Source organism: Clinocottus analis, unplaced genomic scaffold (assembly GCF_023055335.1).
Source record: "Clinocottus analis isolate CAN_PGR_092001 unplaced genomic scaffold, fCliAna1.0.p SCAF_6, whole genome shotgun sequence".
NCBI classification, from domain to species: domain Eukaryota; kingdom Metazoa; phylum Chordata; class Actinopteri; order Perciformes; family Cottidae; genus Clinocottus; species Clinocottus analis.
In genome coordinates this window covers 22,954,199-22,964,507 of record NW_027176218.1, presented here as the reverse complement: position 1 = coordinate 22,964,507, position 10,309 = coordinate 22,954,199, and the positions used below count along the sequence as shown (strand labels likewise).

General features: G+C 49.3%; 1 protein-coding gene across 2 annotated transcripts in view; it reads left to right on the top strand.

Annotated features, from left to right (window-relative positions):
- The first annotated feature begins 7,374 nt into the window (after positions 1-7,374).
- Positions 7,375-10,309, top strand: part of smpd3 (sphingomyelin phosphodiesterase 3) — a 67,299-nt gene continuing 64,364 nt past the window's right edge. For both annotated transcript variants that reach the window (XM_068602394.1, XM_068602395.1), the window contains exon 1: positions 7,375-7,566. The gene's annotated coding sequence lies outside the window, so the exon portion shown is untranslated. The remainder of the gene's footprint in view (positions 7,567-10,309) is intronic.

Sequence of the window (10,309 nt, the reverse complement as noted above, 5' to 3'; positions counted from 1 at the left end):
AGCCTCTTCATTGAGACACAAACCTCCTTTTGGATTCTTCGGTTTGGGCAAACCAGCTTCAGCAAACAAAACGTGTTTCTATTTGACAGTTTCTTTTTACATATTCATGGCTTTACATACTTCATGTGTTTTTCCTCTCACTTGAACCAGCTGTAGTGTTGTTGTGCACATTGAAGGGGAAATATAACGCTTATGTTCAGGTTGACTTGGAGTCAGGGTTTCGGCATGTTTACAATGTTTAATGTTCAAAACACTTTATTTTCCACATCTTTCTTGTCTGCGCACGTCTGAACAGTGTGTGTAGCTTTGAGGGGGATTCATGTGCAGATATGGAATATAATATCCTTAACTTTTATTGTTTAATCACCTGAAATGTTTGTGTTTTTATTACCTTAGAATCAGCCCTTCATGAGTTACAGCACATTACAAGAATATGGCAGAAATTGAGTAGGAGGCATGGACCACGATCCATGAAGCAAAAGCAGCTAGAGGACGGTCCTGCTAATGCCCCTTGTATTCTGCAGGTAGAGTCCAGGAGGCAGGGCCACCATGGCAGGAGGTAGAGTCCAGGATGCAGGGCCACCATGGCAGGAGGTAGAGTCCAGGAGGAAGGGCCACCATGGCAGGAGGTAGGGTCCAGGAGGCAGGGCCACCATGGCAGGAGGTAGAGTCCAGGAGGCAGGGCCACCATGGCAGGAGGTAGGGTCCAGGATGCAGGGCCACCATGGCAGGAGGTAGAGTCCAGGAGGCAGGGCCACCATGGCAGGAGGTAGAGTCCAGGAGGCAGGGCCACCATGGCAGGAGGTAGAGTCCAGGAGGCAGGGCCACCATGGCAGGAGGTAGAGTCCAGGAGGCAGGGCCACCATGGCAGGAGGTAGAGTCCAGGAGGCAGGGCCACCATGGCAGGAGGTAGAGTCCAGGATGCAGGGCCACCATGGCAGGAGGTAGGGTCCAGGATGCAGGGCCACTATGGCAGGAGGTAGAGTCCAGGATGCAGGGCCACCATGGCAGGAGGTAGAGTCCAGGATGCAGGGCCACCATGGCAGGAGGTAGAGTCCAGGATGCAGGGCCACCATGGCAGGAGGTAGAGTCCAGGAGGAAGGGCCACCATGGCAGGAGGTAGGGTCCAGGATGCAGGGCCACCATGGCAGGAGGTAGAGTCCAGGAGGCAGGGCCACCATGGCAGGAGGTAGAGTCCAGGATGCAGGGCCACCATGGCAGGAGGTAGAGTCCAGGAGGCAGGGCCACCATGGCAGGAGGTAGAGTCCAGGATGCAGGGCCACCATGGCAGGAGGTAGAGTCCAGGATGCAGGGCCACCATGGCAGGAGGTAGGGTCCAGGATGCAGGGCCACCATGGCAGGAGGTAGAGTCCAGAAGGCAGGGCCACCATAGCAGGAGGTAGAGTCCAGGAGGCAGGGCCACTATGGCAGGAGGTAGAGTCCAGGATGCAGGGCCACCATGGCAGGAGGTAGAGTCCAGGATGCAGGGCCACCATGGCAGGAGGTAGAGTCCAGGATGCAGGGCCACCATGGCAGGAGGTAGAGTCCAGGATGCAAGGCCACCATGGCAGGAGGTAGAGTCCAGGATGCAGGGCCACCATGGCAGGAGGTAGAGTCCAGGATGCAGGGCCACCATGGCAGGAGGTAGAGTCCAGGATGCAGGGCCACCATGGCAGGAGGTAGAGTCCAGGAGACAGGGCCACCATGGCAGGAGGTAGAGTCCAGGACGCAGGGCCACCATGGCAGGAGGTAGAGTCCAGGACGCAGGGCCACCATGGCAGGAGGTAGAGTCCAGGAGGCAGGGCCACCATGGCAGGAGGTAGAGTCCAGGAGGCAGGGCCACCATGGCAGGAGGTAGAGTCCAGGAGGCAGGGCCACCATGGCAGGAGGTAGAGTCCAGGACGCAGGGCCACCATGGCAGGAGGTAGAGTCCAGGATGCAGGGCCACCATGGCAGGAGGTAGAGGTCAGGTTACATCACCTGACCTCTGCCTCCAATGCTCCCTCCTTTTGTGATGAAGTTTCAGCGTGTTGTAGTTTCTCTCCTTTCAACCCGGTGACGGTGACGTTTCCAGACCGAGCGGCCACCTCTCGGTGCACTGACGGCTCTCACCTCATCTGACGGTGTGTCTGTCTGTGTCTCAGCCTGTGATGAGATCAGCTCCTCCCGTGGTGATAGCATTTCTACCCGTGGCGGCGACGCATCTTCCTGTGGCGTGACATTTCTACCCACGAAAATGGCCTTTCTCCCCCGTAAAGGGCAGTAATGCATCCACTCCCAAACCACAGGAAGACAAATTGGTTTGGGCTGAGTAGTTTACATTCAGCATCGAGATCAGATGACACATACAATGTGTAGGTGGAAAGGCGTGGATTCTGATTGGCTCCGGTGTCTCTCTTTACAGCTGGGACAACATTATAATGTGACAGGTGTCTCAAAGTGATGTAGTTGTTGTTTTAGTTAAGCACCACTCTGTCCACCTTTTGAGCACCAACTGCTGGACAGGTGTCTGATTAACCATTTTTTCTCGTCGGTCTGAACTACTTCATTCTGGACGACATTTTGGAAGAAAACTTCAGTGCTGGTCTTAAAGCTACGGTCAGGTTTGGCCAACAAAGTCCACTAACCAATGGGTGACGCGACGACTCAATGAACGGTGTGACGGTTGATAGTCCTGTTTGTTGGACCCACACAGCTTGTGTGTTTGGCAATGTGTAACATCACCGCTGCATAATCACATAGCTGCGTTTAATTTGAGAGTCCACCATCAAATATGATCATAATTGACCAGACGTGGTCAATTATGATCATATTTGATGGTGGACTGTGTGGACCAGACGTGATGAACAAGTGAATTCAACATGTTCGACAGCTCACTGCGTCACCTCTGTGACAGCAGCACTGTGCAGCAGCACTGTGACAGCAGCACAGTGACAGCAGCACTGTGACAGCAGCACTGTGACAGCAGCACTGTGACAGCAGCACAGTGACAGCAGCACAGTGACAGCAGCACTGTGACAGCAGCACTGTGCAGCAGCACTGTGACAGCAGCACAGTGACAGCAGCACTGTGACAGCAGCACTGTGACAGCAGCACTGTGCAGCAGCACAGTGACAGCAGCACAGTGACAGCAGCACTGTGCAGCAGCACTGTGCAGCAGCACTGTGACAGCAGCACTGTGCAGCAGCACTGTGACAGCAGCACTGTGCAGCAGCACTGTGACAGCAGCACTGTGACAGCAGCACTGTGCAGCAGCACTGTGACAGCAGCACTGTGACAGCAGCACAGTGACAGCAGCACTGTGCAGCAGCACTGTGCAGCAGCACTGTGACAGCAGCACTGTGCAGCAGCACTGTGACAGCAGCACTGTGCAGCAGCACTGTGACAGCAGCACTGTGACAGCAGCACTGTGCAGCAGCACTGTGACAGCAGCACTGTGCAGCAGCACTGTGACAGCAGCACTGTGCAGCAGCACTGTGACAGCAGCACTGTGACAGCAGCACTGCTGCTCCACGGAGAAGCTTTCTTTGTTTTGGGTGCTTGTTGGTTCGCTGGAGAACAAGACTCTTCTTCTGAAAACCCTCCTGTGTTCAGACCCTTTTTATGAATATTTATTTGTTTTGCACACTTCAAACAATAAAATAAAATTACAATATAAATAAATGAATATGAAAGTGCAGGAAGAGACAAAAAGCCAACTGGGTTCATTTGAAGCCTCCAGCTAATAAAGTTAAAATAACTAAATAACAGCTAATACAAAACTAATAACAGCTAATACTAGAAAGATATGAACACTATTACATAAACAAAACAACAACAAAAACCTCTTACAAAACAGCAATTAAAGTTTCTTTTAGGCTTTTTTAAAAACATTTGATAGAACATGTTCCTCTAAATGTCCTCAGACTTAAGTGTGAGTCTCTGCAGCTGCTGTTTAATAATGTTGTGTTATCATAAAGGAACACATGAGAGATGTTCACATGTGTAAATATCAGTCTACATGTTTCTGGTTCAGAGGAAATGAAGACGACACAGAAAGAAATGAAAAGGTTTCAGGTCCAACTCTAAAAAAAAGACTTTCAGGATGATTATTAGTTTAAATGATGCAGCTGTAAAGTCACAACTCTAACAAACCAACAAACCATAACATGTTGAATGTTCACATGTTGAATGTTCACATGTTGAACGTTCACATGTTGAATGTTCACATGTTGAACGTTCACATGTTGACTGTTCAACATGTGACTGTTCAACATGTGACTGTTCAACATGTGACTGTTCAACATGTGACTGTTCAACATGTGACTGTTCAACATGTGACTGTTGAACATGTGTAAGCGGTGGTGCATCTTTGCAGCAGCTCCTCTCTGCTTCAGGCGTTCCGGTGCCTCATGTGTTGGTGTTCTGTGTTTCAGCCTCTGCAGCTCATCAACACAGGAAGTCAAAGGATCTGTGATGAGAGGTTCTGACCCTCATGCTGACGGCACCGCACAGCTTCTGTTCACTTCTGTGGTACGAGCTACTCAGCAAATACATGCTGGCCAAGTTTTCCAATGGTCTTTCTGTACACACACACACACACACACACACACACACACACACACACACACACACACACACACACACACACACACACACACACACACTTTGCCAACCAGCATTTGGTCTTGGCAGCAGCAGCATTAATGTCATTCATGCGCTCACAAGACAAGAGGCTCATCTGAATGCCTGGAAGAGGAGTTCATCATTGTGTGTGTGTGTGTGTGTGTGTGTGTGTGTGTGTGTGTGTGTGTGTGTGTGTGTGTGTGTGTGTGTGTGTGTGTTTGCACTTGACAAACCATCAAAGAAGAATGTGAAAGCACTTCACGCTCTCCCGGAGTCACGTGACCACAGCCCGGTTCTCAGCTCTGAGGAAGAGGAGCTACAGCTCAGAGGGGGAGGAGCTACAGCTTTGAGGGGGAGGAGCTACAGTTTTGAGGGGGAGGAGCTACAGCAGGACGCCAGACGGACCCGTTGGTGGTGAAGAGCTGTTGTGTGACCACCGGCCCTGCTCGCTATCACCTCTACACCTGCATCACCTCTACACCTGCATCACCTCTACACCTGTATCACCTCTACACCTGTATCACCTCTACACCTGTATCACCTCTACACCTGCATCACCTCTACACCTGTATTACCTCTACACCTGCATCACCTCTACACCTGTATCACCTCTACACCTGTATTACCTCTACACCTGCATCACCTCTACACCTGTATTACCTCTACACCTGCATCACCTCTACACCTGCATCACCTCTACACCTGTATTACCTCTACACCTGCATCACCTCTACACCTGTATCACCTCTACACCTGTATTACCTCTACACCTGTATTACCTCTACACCTGCATCACCTCTACACCTGTATTACCTCTACACCTGCATCACCTCTACACCTGCATCACCTCTACACCTGTATTACCTCTACACCTGCATCACCTCTACACCTGTATCACCTCTACACCTGTATTACCTCTACACCTGCATCACCTCTACACCTGCATCACCTCTACACCTGTATCACCTCTACACCTGTATTACCTCTACACCTGCATCACCTCTACACCTGCATCACCTCTACACCTGTATCACCTCTACACCTGTATTACCTCTACACCTGCATCACCTTCATCACCTCTACACCTGTATCACCTCTACACCTGTATTACCTCTACACCTGCATCACCTCTACACCTGCATCACCTCTACACCTGTATCACCTCTACACCTGGATCACCTCTACACCTGCATCACCTTCATCACCTCTACACCTGTATCACCTGTACACCTGCATCACCTTCATCACCTTCATCACCTCTACACCTGCATCACCTCTACACCTGTATCACCTGCATCAGCTCCAGTGATGAAGTGATGAAATGATGATGTGATGAAGTGATGAACTGATGAAGGGATGATGTGATGAAATGATGAAGTTATGATGTGATGAAGTGATGAACTGATGAAGGGATGATGTGATGAAGTGATGAAGTTATGATGTGATGAAGTGATGCTGTGATGAAGTGACGAAGTGATGAAGTGATGATGTGATGAAGTGATGAAGTGATGAAGGGATGAAGTGATGAAGTGATGATGTGATGAAGTGAAGTGATGCTGTGATGAAGTGGTGAAGTGATGAAGTTGTGAAGTGATGAAGGGATGATGTGATGAAGTGAAGTGATGCTGTGATGAAGTGGTGAAGTGATGAAGTGATGAAGTGGTGAAGGGATGAAGGGATGATGTGATGAAGTGAAGTGATGATGTGATGCTGTGATGAAGTGGTGAAGTGATGCTGTGATGAAGTGGTGAAGTGATGAAGTGGTGAAGTGATGAAGTGATGAAGGGATGATGTGATGAAGTGAAGTGATGATGTGATGAAGTGATGAAGTGATGAAGGGATGAAGTGGTGAAGTGATGTAGTGGTGAAGTGATGAAGTGGTGAAGTGATGAAGTGGTGAAGTGATGAAGGGATGATGTGATGAAGTGAAGTGATGAAGGGATGATGTGATGAAGTGATGAAGGGATGAAGTGGTGAATTGGCCTTGCTGTGTACTGTCCGTACAAACTGATGTTTCATAGAATCAGTTCAGGATCCAACAACCACAGAATCTGTTGTCACTGTTTCCTTCATGTCTTCATGTCTTCATGTCTTCATGTGTTCATGACTTGAGTCCTCTGCTGGTTCACTGTGACGTCCCGATGTGTCCTGAACGCATCGTGGACCCTCCTGTCCGCTCTCTGAAGGTAGAAGCTCCTGAAGGCATCATGACAGCTCTTTGCTCCTCTGACCAGTCAGCTGACCTCTTTTCATTTTTACAGAGACAATCCTCAGGAAACAGCTCGATGCTGGTGATTGTGTGGTGATTGTGTGGTGATTGTGTGGTGATTGTGTGGTGATTGTGTGTTTATTGTGTGATTGTGAATATCTGTGTCGTCATGAGCAGAAACTCTTGCTTTCTATGTTGGTGTGTTGGTTGTGTGGCCATTAGTGCAGTTTAATGCAGTGAGCTCACTGTGGGTTACACACACACACACACACACACACACACACACACACACACACACACACACACACACACACACATCAAGACAATGGTGCAGAGGCTCAACCTTTCAGTGCTGCTCTGTTAATACTTCATAAATGAGTGAGTAGCTTCATGATGGGCGTGTCCTCTCCTCCAGCATGGCCCCGCCCCCTCCGCTCTCCGGAGGCAGTCGCTAGGGAAGTGGGCGTGCCCCGCCGTAGTGAGGGAGTGACGTCATTGGGAGCTGTTCACAGCGCCGTGGTGCTGGAGACAACTCTGCTCGCCGCCGCCGCTGCGCTCAGTCCTCTCCTCGGTCCGCAGCAGCAGCTGCTCCCTGGATGTCAGCGGCTCCAAGAGCCTCCTCTTCTTCTCTTCTCCGGTGAATCTCCACCGGAAGGAGGACGACGTCCAGGACGACATCCAGGACAACATCCAGGACAACATCCGGGACAACGTCCCGCAGCGGCTCACCGGCTCCACGCGGGTTCACAACAGTAAGTCTGCTCCTCAGTCTCGGGGATCCTGTGCAGGTCCGCGGGCTAACGGGAGAATAACGCCGCCCGGTCTCTGGTGGAACAGAACACACACACACACACACACACACACACACACACACACACACACACACACACACGCACACGCACACGGACACACACACGGACACACACACACACACGCACACGGACACACACACGGACACACACACTGCTGCTGTCTTCCTGCCGCGCCTCATTCTTACCCTGCGTGAGCCTGCGGGGTAAAACATTTGACTCATATTTGCATGATCTAATGCTCAAAGATGCTCTCTCTCTCTCTCTCTGTCTCTCTCTCTCTCTCTCTCTCTCTCTCTCTCTCTCTCTCTCTCTCTCTCTCTCTCTCTCTCTCTCTCTCTCTCTCTCTCTCTCTCTCTCTCTGAGCGTCACTCTGTGCTGTCTAGTCTGTGTGTGTGTGTGTGTGTGTGTGTGTGTGTGTGTGTGTGTGTGTGTGTGTGTGTGTGTGTGTGTGTGTGTGTGTGTCCACGTGGTGGCTTCATGGTTGAACTGGTTCTGGTCGTACTGGGAGCTGTTGCTCTGGTGGAGGTGTGGCCTCTTTTCTCCTCTTCCATCCTCCTTCTCTTTTTCATTTCCTCCTCTCCTCTCTTCTCGTCCTCTTTCCTCTCCTCTCTCCATTCTTGTATCCTCCTCTCTTTTCTCTTAACTCCTCCTCTTTCCTTTTCCACCTCTTCCTCTGCTCTATTCCTTTTTCTCGTTTGCTCCCTTCTCTCCTCCCCTTTCTTTTTTCCTCCTCTTCTATTTTTATTTCAATGTTTTCTCTTCTTCCTCCTTTCCTTTCCTCTTTTCCCTCTTCTTTTTTTGGTTTCCTCCTCTCCTCTCATCCCTGTCGTGTAACCTCTCCTCCTCTCCTGTCCTCTCGTTTCTTGTTTCTTCCCTTCCTCCCTTTTCCTCTCTCCTCTCCCTTTCTTGTTTCCTCCTCTTCCTTCCTTGTCCCCTAATCTCTTCTGCCCTCCTTGTTTCCTTCTCTCCTCTCCCTTCCTTGTTTCCTCCTATTCCTCTCTTATTCCCTCCATTCTCCTCTCCCTCTCTTGTTTCCTTCTCTACCTTCCTTGTTTCCTCCTCTTCTCTCCCTCTTTGTTTCCTGCTCTTCTCTCCCTCCTTGTTTCCTCCTCTCCCTCCTTGTTCCCTCCTTTCTTTTCTCCCTCCTTATTCCCTCCTTTCTTTTCGCCCTCCTTGTTCCCTCCTCTCTTCCTTCACTCCTTGTTTCCTCCTCTTCTCTCCCTCCTTGTTTCCTCCTCTTCTCTCCCTCCTTGTTTCCTGCTCTCCCTCCTTGTTCCCTCCTTTCTTTTCTCCCTCCTTGTTCCCTCCTTTCTTTTCTCCCTCCTTGTTCCCTCCTTTCTTTTCTCCCTCCTTGTTCCCTCCTCTCTTCCTTCACTCCTTGTTTCCTCCTCTTCTCTCCCTCCTTGTTTCCTTCTCTTCTCTCCCTCCTTGTTTCCTCCTCTCCTTGTTTCCTTGCCTCAGGTGAAAGGCATCTTCTCTTTCCTTCAGTGTGTGTCCATGAGAGTGTGTCATCTTGTGTGTCATCTTGTGTGTCATCTTGTCGTTGTGTGACGTCTCGTGTTGAGCTTCAAGTCTTCATCCAGTTTCTTGTTTTCATGCTTCATGCTGTCTCCTGCACTGCAGTTGTGTAGTTGTGTAGTTGTGTAGTTGTGTAGTTGTGTAGTCGTGTAGTCGTGTAGTTGTGTAGTTGTGTAGTCGTGCAGTTGTGTAGTTGTGTAGTCGTGCAGTTGTGTAGTCGTGTAGTTGTGTAGTCGTGCAGTTGTGTAGTTGTGTAGTCGTGCAGTTGTGTAGTCGTGTAGTCGTGTAGTTGTGTAGTTGTGTAGTCGTGTAGTCGTGTAGTCGTGTAGTTGTGTAGTCGTGCAGTTGTGTAGTTGTGTAGTCGTGCAGTTGTGTAGTCGTGTAGTCGTGTAGTTGTGTAGTTGTGTAGTTGTGTAGTCGTGCAGTTGTGTAGTTGTGTAGTCGTGCAGTTGTGTAGTCGTGTAGTTGTGTAGTTGTGTAGTTGTGTAGTTGTGTAGTCGTGCAGTTGTGTAGTTGTGTAGTTGTGTAGTTGTGTAGTTGTGCAGTTGTGTAGTCGTGTAGTCGTGTAGTTGTGTAGTTGTGTCGTTGTGTAGTCGTGTCGTTGTGTCGTTGTGTAGTTGTGTAGTTGTGTAGTTGTGTAGTTGTGTCGTTGTGTAGTCGTGTCGTTGTGTAGTTGTGTCGTTGTGTAGTTGTGTCGTTGTGTCGTTGTGTCGTTGTGTAGTCGTGTGGTTGTGTAGTCGTGTGGTTGTGTAGTCGTGTAGTTGTGTAGTTGTGTAGTCGTGTGGTTGTGTAGTCGTGTGGTTGTGTAGTCGTGTAGTTGTGTAGTTGTGTAGTTGTGTAGTTGTGTAGTCGTGTGGTTGTGTAGGTTGTTTAACAGAATGGAAGCAGCAGAGGATGAGGTCACCTGACCTTTGTTCCTATGGGTCAGACATTTCCCATGATGCAACATCATTCTTCTTTAAAACGGCTAAAACGTTTTCTTCGTGTTTTTATTCTAAATCATTGAAGATACTCGATCAATGATTCATGAACCAGGATATGAAGATAAATAATATACATAATTAATATAAATATCAGTGACGCCGTCCTTTAAAATCTAGCTAACTTTATTTTAATATGTTTTAATGTGAAACCTGCACGGTGAACACACACAACCTTTTGAAAC